The sequence below is a fragment of the Nicotiana attenuata genome, unplaced genomic scaffold (genome assembly GCF_001879085.1).
Source record: "Nicotiana attenuata strain UT unplaced genomic scaffold, NIATTr2, whole genome shotgun sequence".
NCBI lineage: Eukaryota > Viridiplantae > Streptophyta > Magnoliopsida > Solanales > Solanaceae > Nicotiana > Nicotiana attenuata.
The window spans coordinates 17663-28451 of NW_017672532.1; the positions used below are offsets into that span (position 1 = coordinate 17663).

General features: G+C 35.6%; 1 long non-coding RNA gene across 1 annotated transcript; it reads left to right on the forward strand.

Annotated features, from left to right (window-relative positions):
* Positions 1-8932: 8932 nt before the first annotated feature.
* Positions 8933-10094, forward strand: LOC109213564. The gene is made up of 2 exons (XR_002066025.1): positions 8933-9086; positions 9559-10094. It is a non-coding gene; the product is annotated as an uncharacterized LOC109213564 (long non-coding RNA).
* The last annotated feature ends 695 nt before the right edge of the window (positions 10095-10789 follow it).

Here is a 10789-nt window from a genome sequence, read left to right on the forward strand (position 1 = left end):
TACAAATCTTCTGAAAAAATGCAATTATGTCAAAAATACCAATTATGCTACAATTGAATGGGAATTGGGATATAAAAATTCAATGTACCCATTTGTAGATATTTTGTAGATAAATTGTAGATTATTTGTATTCTAATTGTAAATGCTTTGTTTTCTGTTTTCACAAATCAAAAACGACTATAACTTCTACAAATCTTCTGCAAAAAATGCAATTATGTCGAAAATCCCAATTAAACTACAATTGAATGGGAATTGGGATATTAAAATTCAATGTACCCAGTTTGTAGATATTTTGTAGATAAATTGTAGATTATTTGTATTCTGATTGTAGATGCTTTATTTTCTGTTTTCACAAATCAAAAACGACTAAAACTTCTACAAATCTTCTGCAAAAAATGCAATTATATCAAAAATATCAATTAAGCTACAATTGAATGAAAAATTGTACCAATTTCGAAAATACCAATTAAGCTACAATCGATTCAATAAGTCCATTATATTTTGATATTTAATTAGAAGGATAATTATAGAATACATATATAGAAGGTATTTTCTCATTTTATGTCGTGACTGAATCTCCTAGTGAGGATTTTTTAACTTATCTTACACCTAGTACGTACAAAAATACATACAACGACACCATCATATTTTAATGTACATATTTAGAAGGCAGAAGGGTAGTTGTAGAATAAATAGAAGGTCTTTTCTTATTTGGTTTATATTAATAAGTATGTTAGAAAAAAGAAGAGTCCTATTTTCATATTTGTTGCAGAAATTAAAGTGTTTTTGGCATTAACCGAAGATTGAATTTCTTCCTATTGCAGAATATGGCGGTTGCAAGTTTCCGACAGGATATTGATTCGGTCCGAGCTTTTGAGGAAAAATTAAAGCTACAAGCTACAAGCTAAAATACACTATGGTATAGAATTGGTAATTTTTTATACTAAGTGTAATTAAGTCAAATCTTAAACATTAAGGGTAATAAGGTTTCCTATGTGGCATAGGAATATAAAAATTCCCAAAAGTAAAAGGCAGCATAAGAGACAGTTGTATCCAGTGGGCCCCACGTTTTCTATTAAAAGCTTATACAACACTTGGGGCAATAGTCAAAGGCAATTAAAAGCTTATACAACAGCTATGCTATAATTTTTGTTAGCCAATCATATTACCTTATTTATCCTGACATCACCAGATTGTCCTTTGAATTTTAAGCAGGCACTTATTCCCTCGTAATAGTAAAAGTAAAAGTAAATAAAAGTAAAATGGAAATAGATAGAGTACTCCATCCGGTCTAAAATAAGTGATTTTTTGGATATTTTCATACAGATTAAGAAATTCATCTTTTAGCATTAATTAGCAATGGAATTGACCATATTAACCTTTACTATCTCTCATAAATACTCCTAACACATATTCCAACACTATTTACTCCAAGGACAATGTAGGAAAAAAATAATTAATTCATTCTTGAAATCTGAAAAAATTACTTATTTTGGACCACAAGAAAAAGGCTAAAAAATCACTTATTTTGGACCGGAGGAAGTAACATTTTATATGAAAAGAACTGTTTCATGGGCCACAGATCTTTAAGTTTGGGCCTTCTTTGAGGTTCGGGTCGGCTCCGTAACGTATATATAAATAGAAGGTTGCTGATGTTTATAACTTCTCTTTTTCTTCAGTAAACCCTAGTCGCAGTGGTAACTTTCAATATCAGTTTCTCTAATCAAGTAAATTTATTTCAATTTGTTTCCTACTGTAGTTGAGTGCTATTTTTCGCATTATTAGTCTTTATTTTCTTTCTATTTTTTTGGTGCTTTATCTATTATGATGTCTTAAACTGTTCTTGTTTCGAGCAAAAAAACCTTGCATTCGTTTTGCAATTGCATCCGGCCTGCCCGTTTGTCACTCCTATCTCTAATTAGTGGTTTGTGGACCGCAGATACGGTCAAGGTTCCGCAGAAGCGGGACCGTATCTGCGGAAGTGATATCGCAGAAGCGGAAGGGGCCAGGCCCAAGGAAGCCGCAGAAGCGGCCAAAAGTCGCAGAAGCGACATCCGCAGAAGCGGAAAATGCACCGCATGTGCGAAAATCGCTGGTGGCAGAGGGGTTGTTTTAAAGTCGGATTTTGTTCATTTCACCCATTTTCTTCACTTCATTTGGCGATTTTTGGAGAGCTTCAAAGAGGAATTTCGTCATCTATGTCAAGGTAAGTTACTCCTACTCATTTCCAAGTTAAATACAAGATTATATCATGGATTTAGGCATGAAAATTGTGGGGAAATTGGTATTTTTAGAAGAAGACCTAGAAATTTATAAATTGAAATTTAGCCACGAATTTGAGCATGGAATTAGGAGTAAATTGTATATTTGAGCTAGTAAAGTCATGGGTAAACTTTATCTTCGAAAAATTTCGGATTCCGGGCACGTGGGCCCGAGGGCATTTTGGTCATTTCACTAAGCGGAGTTGGGAATTTGTATAATTTGAATTGTTAACGAGTATTTGAGTATGTTCTCATTAGTTTGTCGTTAATTGGCTAGTTTTGGTGCAATGTGTGTCGGTTCAAGCCTTCGGAAGAATGTAGAATGCGGATTATGAGTCTTCGGAGCGAGGTGAGTCTCCTTTCTAACCTTGTGAGGGGGAAATGTCCCCATAGGTGAATTAAATGTTATGTGCTCCTAATTGTGGGGGCTACGTACGCACGAGGTGACGAGAGTCCGTGCGTAGCTACTATTATGCTATTGTCCGGGTAGTTAGGACCCAAAAGCATGTTATACTTGAATTATTTGTGAATCCATCGATAGCTTGAATTGCTTAAATCACATTAAATTAGTAAATGAATTTCAAAAAGAATTAAACCTCATTTATTAAAAATTATTAAAGGAGAATTGGTTTTATTCGGATAATTATTTTCCGATAAAATCCTAATTGGCTACCTGAGCATGTATATTATGTTGACCGCGTCGCATGGATGATTCGCGAGCGGGGTAATAGATGTATCTATGGTTCGTGCCGTTCGACCCTCGGCAGTGCACAGTTTACATTTCTATTGGATCGGGCCGTCGCCTCGGTGTGATTTGCGCATGTTATTTGTCGCTTGAGAATTTTAAACGTGGAATTGCCCTTCGTGGCCTGATATAGATTGATAAGATAATAAAAAGTAAATTCTTGAAAAATCCTTGTTAATTGCTAAAAGGTGTTTACTTGCTTTACAGCTTTTGAATTAGAACTTGCTATATGAAGTCATGTTTTTCTCACACAGTTAGTGTATTATTATTATTGGACCGCTAGTGAGTGTCCAGGTTGACCATCTCGTCTCTACCCCTTCGAGGTTAGGCGGGATACTCACTGAGTACACGTTGATTACGTACTCATACTACACTTCTGTGCATTTTTGTTGCACAGGTATAATTTACATTTGATAGCAGCACGGATGATTTGGGGACTAGGTGAGCTGCATTGTTCGAGGCGACCCGCAGCTAGTGTAGTTCCCTTCCATACTTTATTTATTTATTTCCTGTCCACTGTACTTCGGACAGATATTGTATTTTATTTTCCTTATCAGTAGTTGCTCACGCACTTGTGACACCGGGTTCTGGGATGGTTTTTGAAAGATGTGTATTAATAGTTATTTCTTAATTTGAATCGAAACAGAGATTGTTTTATATATGAAAAATGGAAGGAAAACCCTTAGATTTTCAAAGGTATTAAAAGAGGATTTAATTGATAATTTAGTTGGCTTGCCTGACAATGGTGTCCGGCGCCATCGCGACCCGTAGTGGATTTGGGTCGTGACAAAAGTTTCAGCTTCGTCTTACTTAATTGAGTCAAATGAATTATGGCATATACGTTTGGGTCATGCCAATTATAAAACCTTATGGAAAATGATTAATTTGGAAGTATTGCCCAAGTTTGAATGTGACAAATCAAAATGTCAAGTATGTGTGGAATCTAAGTATGTTAAACATCCTTATAAGTCGGTTGAAAGGAATTCAAATCCTTTAGACTTAATTCACACAGATATTTGTGACATGAAGTCAATACCATCTCGCGGTGGAAAAAAGTATTTCATAACTTTTATTGACGATAGTACTCGATATTGCTATATTTACTTACTCAATAGTAAAGATGAAGCAATAGACGCATTCAAGCAATACAAAAATAAAGTTGAAATGCAACTTAATAAGAAAATCAAAATGATAAGAAGTGATAGGGGTGGTGAATATGAATCTCCTTTTGAACAAATATGTTTAGAATATGGAATTATTCATCAAACAACGGCCCCTTACACGCCCCAGTCCAATGGGATTGCAGAAAGAAAGAATCGTTCATTAAAGGAGATGATGAACGCATTATTGATAAGTTCTGGTTTGCCACAGAACTTGTGGGGGGAAGCCGTTCTTACGGCTAGCCGAATACTAAATCGAGTACCCCATAGCAAAACACAATCCATTCCATATGAAAAATGGAAAGGAAGGAAGCCCAACTTGAATTATTTTAAAGTGTGGGGGTGTTTGGCAAAAGTGCAAGTTCCTAAACCCAAAAGGGTAAAAATAGGACCGAAAACCGTTGATTGTGTTTTCATAGGATATGCGACTAATAGTAAAGCATATCGATTTCTGGTTCATAAATCAGAAAATCCCGACATTCATAATAATACGGTTATAGAATCAGATAATGCTGAGTTCTTTGAAAATATATATCCGTATAAAAAGGAATGTGAGTCGATTGGTGAAGGATCTAAACGACCCCGGGAAGAAACAAAAGAAAGTACACTTAACCAAGAGGATCCAAGACGTAGTAAACGTCAAAGAACGTCTACTTCATTTGGACCAGATTTTGTGACTTTCTTATTGGAAAATGAGCCTCAAACATTTAAAGAAGCTATGTCTTCTTCGGAATCATTGTTATGGAAAGAGGCGGTCAATAGTGAAATAGAATCCATACTGAACAACCATACATGGGAATTGGTTGATCTTCCTCCTGGAAATAAACCGTTGGGTTCTAAATGGATCTTTAAGAGGAAAATGAAAGATGATGGCACTATTGACAAGTATAAGGCAAGACTTGTGGTCAAAGGGTATAGACAACGAGAAGGTCTTGACTATTTTGATACATACTCTCCAGTTACAAGAATTACATCCATACGAACGTTAGTAGCGTTAGCTGCAGTTTATGGTCTTGAAATTCATCAAATAGATGTTAAGACGGCCTTCTTAAATGGAGAGTTGGAGGAAGAAATTTACATGGAACAACCTGAAGGGTTTGTGGTTCCAGGTAAAGAAAAGAAGGTCTGTAGACTTGTTAAGTCCCTTTACGGATTAAAACAAGCACCCGAACAATGGCATGCTAAATTTGACCAAACAATGTTGTCAAATGGATTTAAGATAAATGAATGTGATAAATGTGTGTACATTAAAAATGTTCCAAATCACATAGTCATTGTTTGCTTACATGTGGATGATATGCTCATAATGAGTAATGATATTGCCAATATAAATGCTACTAAGCGTATGCTAACTAGCAAGTTTGATATGAAAGACTTGGGAGTTGCTGATTTAATTCTGGGAATTAAGATCCATAAGACTTCTCAAGGTCTAGCATTGTCACAATCTCATTATATTAAGACAGTACTTGAAAAATTCAAGCACTTGGGCTTTAAAGTTGCAAAGACTCCAATTGATGTGAATCTTGCATTAGCAAAGAACAAAGGCCAGAGCATAGCACAATTGGATTATACTCGTGTGTTGGGTTGCTTAATGTACATCATGAATTGTACACGACCAGATATAGCTTGTGCTATAAGTAAATTGAGTCGATATACGAGCAATCCAAGCCAATCTCATTGGATGGCCATGAAACGAGTTTTGGGGTATTTAGTACATACCCAGGACTTTGCTTTGCACTACAATAAATATCCTGCGGTCATTGAGGGATACTGTGATGCAAATTGGATCACCGGATCAACTGATTCCAAGTCCACAAGTGGATATGTATTCACTATTAGGGGAGGAGCAGTATCTTGGAAGTCATCCAAACAAACTTGTATTGCCCGCTCTATAATGGAGGCTGAGTTCATAGCCTTGGATAAAGCTGGTGAAGAAGCTGAATGGCTCCGGAATTGCTTGGAAGATATTCCATTTTGGCCCAAACCGTTGGCACCAATATGCATATATTGTGATAGTCAAGCGGCAATTGGAAGGGCTGGAAGCGTTATGTATAACGGTAAATCTCGCCATATACGACGAAGACATAAAACTGTTAGACAATTACTCTCTAGAGGAATTATCACGATTGACTATGTAAAGTCAAGTGATAATATGTCGGATCCACTTACAAAAGGCCTAACTAGAGAGGTAGTTGAGAAGTCATCAAGGGGAATGGGACTGTGGCCAAGAACAAGTCATAGTGGCGGTAACTCTACCTAGAAGACTGGAGATCCCAAGATCTAGGTTCAAGGAGATCAAACAAAGTCATTTATGACGGTTCAACATTGTCAACTAAACTTTTTTGGTCCATTCTCGTGATGAGACAATGTTCAGAACCAAGGATAAAGCATTAAGGCTTTTTAATGATTTCTAAATTTGATACGAGGTATAACAAATAGTGTATCTACGGGATGACATGTTTAGGAATCACCTATGTAAGTGTGAAGTGTTAGCCGCTTCAAAGAGAACATTGTAAGGCCAATTCTCTACGCACTTATGAAACCAGGCGGTGTTCATGGCTGAAACGAACATAACAATAAGAACCAAAGACGGTTAAGGGTTGGTAGTGTGACTTGTGGTTGTCTAGGTATACACTAAAGTTCGACGGTTCAAAGATATCAAATCTACCAATTGATCGAGTATATCCGACATAAGTTCACTACGGAAAGTTCAAAGGGAAACCTACTTATCCAGATGCAATTAATCCTTACTTGCGAATCACACAGTTTTTCAAGCATACTTCCGTGATATAGCCATTCCCCATTCATGTGGGGGATTGTTGGGTTTTGGATGTGTTTAATTAATATATAAATACTTAAAAGAGGGTAAATGGGAAATGGAGGGAAATAAATTTTTGAGTGAAATTTTAAGTTCCCCCCTTGGCAAATGGCCATTGTCCCATATTGGAAAAGGAAGAGGTTTTTTATGGGTATATAAGCAATTGCTCTTCTTCTAGCTCTTAAAGAGTTGAGAAGAAGGCAAGCCTTGCGCCGTCGTCATCGTCGCTCGCTCGGCTCGGCTTCGGCTTCGGCTTCGGCTACGGCTACGGCTTCGGCTTCGGCTTCGGATTCGGATTTGGTCAAATGATCGATTAATTGATTGGCCAAATTTATTTGTTAATAGTAAAATATTAACAGAAATGTTATTAAATATTTGTTTTAATAACAGAGTATTAATATTAAATATTAATATTAAATCCAATCCGTTTTTCTGTTTTGGTAACAGAAAAGTAACTACCCTCTTCAATTTTTCCTCTTTATTTTTCCTCTTTATTTTTCCTCTTTATTGTTGAGTAAATGGCCATTTATGTAATGGCATTTATGCTGTGGGCGTATTGCATAAACAGCCATTCTGAAGAGTTGCACCTCTTCAGATTTCAGCCCAACTTTGGCTATAAATACAACACTTTTCTGCTCAGAATTTCACTACGATTTCTGAGTTTTCTCTCCTTCTTCTGCATACTTTTAGCATCAAACAAAGTAAAAAGTAAGTGTGATTTGCTACCGAACTTTGTGTTCGCTGAAACACTGGGGTTTGAAGTACCACTACACCAGTGTGTAATTCGTTCTATCCTGTGAGGAAATAATCCATAACCTTGGGTACTAGGAGGGGATTAAATTCCTTAAGGAAACACTGTGAATTCAGTGGGCTCGAATTGGTTTTCTATTATTTCGTTGCTCATTTCTGTTTATGTTCATTTCTGTTTATGTTCATTTATATTTCCAGAATTATTTTACAAATACAGTATACTAACAAAACTTCCCGTACGTGGAAATATTCACAAATTGTTGTCTACTAACTTACGTAATTATTTATAATTTATTTTTAAATAATCTGATAAACATACAACAACACCAACAACAGCAGAAGAAAGAATAAGAAGAAGAAAACGAAGGAGGAGAAGGAGGAGGAGAAAGGGGCCTGAAGTTGTTTAAGAAGTGGGTACAAGTTAAAACTTTTTTAAAAAATGGGTATATGTTAAAAGGGGGCAACCAAATAGGGCGCCCCGTGCAAGTTTTACAGTCTCTTGATGTTAATTAACTCTTTGAAGAAGTAATCGCTTGAACTAAAATTAGGCGACGGAAATATAATATAAATATAATTTTATGTACAATATTTGTATAATTATATATAATCAACACATATTTTATACATACCAGTTAGAAAAAGTAAATAATAAATTTGTTCGGTTATTTATGTAAAGATCCCTAACTCTTTACAAGTTTGAGCAGAATTTAGTAATTTTGGCTTCAACTTGGTATTTATATTAAAAAATTTACTGAATAATATAAATATTTTATTCAAAACAAAGTAAGCTGACTTCTCTAAAATCTAGAACTCATAAACTCAAAATTCTACCGCAGAAAATGTGTGTTATTATGTGCGGATCGACCATAAGTACACATGATATGTGTTTTGTTTGCACCTATTCAGACGAAAAACGAAAAAGGGGCCAAATACTTACTATTCCTTCTGAAATTGTCACGATTGTTTTCTTTGCATACCTTAAATTTTCAGGTGTTCATTATCTAATTCTTTCAGATCTAATACTCTATCTAAGAGTTAGTAGTCGTATTTATTAATTTGTTCCTATCTAACAAAACGTTATTGGATTAAATGACAAACACATTATTGAGGAAAAGATAGTTATTTTAGACAAAAAAATAAATAAAATGAATTGATGTAACAGAAAAAAGATTTCTCATTCATGCTAGCATGAAAGACATTACACATCGCAAAATGTAAAAAGGAAGAAAATTATATATTTACACGAGTACTAATTAGACAAGAGACAACTAACCGAACCGGTCTGCCCGTTTTTCACTCCTCTCTCCAATTAGTGGCTAACTCTCCAGATTTTCGATTTTTCATCTAATCAGGTAAATTTCTCCCAATTGTTTATGTAGTTGAGTGCTAAATTTCGAATGACTAGTTTCTACTCTACTTTTTGGTGCTTTATCTATTATGATGTGTTAAACTGTTTCGAGAAAGAAAAATAAAACCTAGATTCGTTTTGTAATTGCGGTTCGAATGTTTTTGTTGATGAATCCGGAATTAATTTAGTGTAAAATACGTGGTGTTGCTTTTACTGCAGAGAATTGAATACAAAAAATAAAGATGTGCGAATAGCTTCTTTTATTTTTTTGCTTGTGTTACCACTTAGCTTATTATTGGAGTTTTCTTGCTTGAATAAGTTGAGGAAAAAAGGGTTTCTACCACTTTAATGAAAATTGAGGCGGGGAGCATGTTTATGGGTTATACCTGAGGCAAACAGAATGACAGTAGAAGCATATTTTGGAGTTTTCTTCATTATTGGCCATAAATGCTTAGATCGTTTCTTCTTTGTTGCAGGAAGAGAAATGTCGATGGATGGGAATGTTGGACAAACACCTCCAGATAATGAAGCATATAACGTTCCTCCAGATACTAAGTTTATTATCGACAAGGTTGCGCCGTTCGTGGCGAAGAATGGGGAACGTGTTGAGAGTGGGCTTAAGAGAAACCACGCTGGTGATGCTAGATTTAGTTTCCTGAATGCTTCTGATCCTTACCATGCCTATTATCAGTACTGTGTGGCTGAAGCTTACGTACCTGATCGGAAGCCTACTCAGCCAGCAGTTTCAGCCTCTGCTCCTATCACTTATTAGATGATAATCGCAGTTTGTCTGCCAATCTAGACCTATCACTTTGCTGAATATAAAATTTGCTTGTGTTAGATATTATTGACTGTAACATTAGATGCTTACTCCTTATTTGCAAGTCTCGATTATGAAGTGTTATCATTAGGTTGTAAGATATCCTGGCGCTTATTAGCTAAAAATTGCAGTTTGTTTACCAAATTAGACCTATGATTTTGCTTTTGATGATTATTATTAACTTTAACATTATATATATGCTTACACCTTCTAATTTGAAAGTCTCGAATATGATGTGTTTCCATTAGATTTATCCTGGTGCTTGTTGAGTTACAAAGGACAGAATCATATGAGGAAAGTACAGAAGCTACCAGCTTGGTATAAGATTTGGAGAGAATGAGGCATTTTACGAGTTGACTCAACTACCTTTGGAAATACTGTATTGATCTCAGAATGTCTTGCACAAATAATCTCTTCTCTTCATGGTAGATAAGTTCCAAACTTTGGATCTGTAGCATAGATATAATCTATTACTTCTTTTGCATTAAACAAGCACATTAGAAACTTGGTCTCACTACTCTTGAAAAATAAGGCACACAGTTTGTTTTGTTAAAACTAGACGAAGCATGCCCGTGCTAAACACGGCCCGACAAAGTGGTACTGACCTTTCGAAAAAATAAAAAGGTGCTGCAAAATGTATGTAGTTGTTAACACCGCACGGGCCCGACAAAGTGGTACTGACCTTTCGAAAAAATAAAAAGGTGCTGCAAAATGTATGTAGTTGTTAACACCGCACGGGCCCGATAAAGTGGTACTGACCTTTCGAAAAAATAAAAAGGTGCTGTAAAATGTATGTAGTTGTTAACACCACAGACGAACAAAATTTTATATCCCAATTGACAAGCGTATAGTGTACTGTAGGAACTTTGCACTACTGGTAAATATTT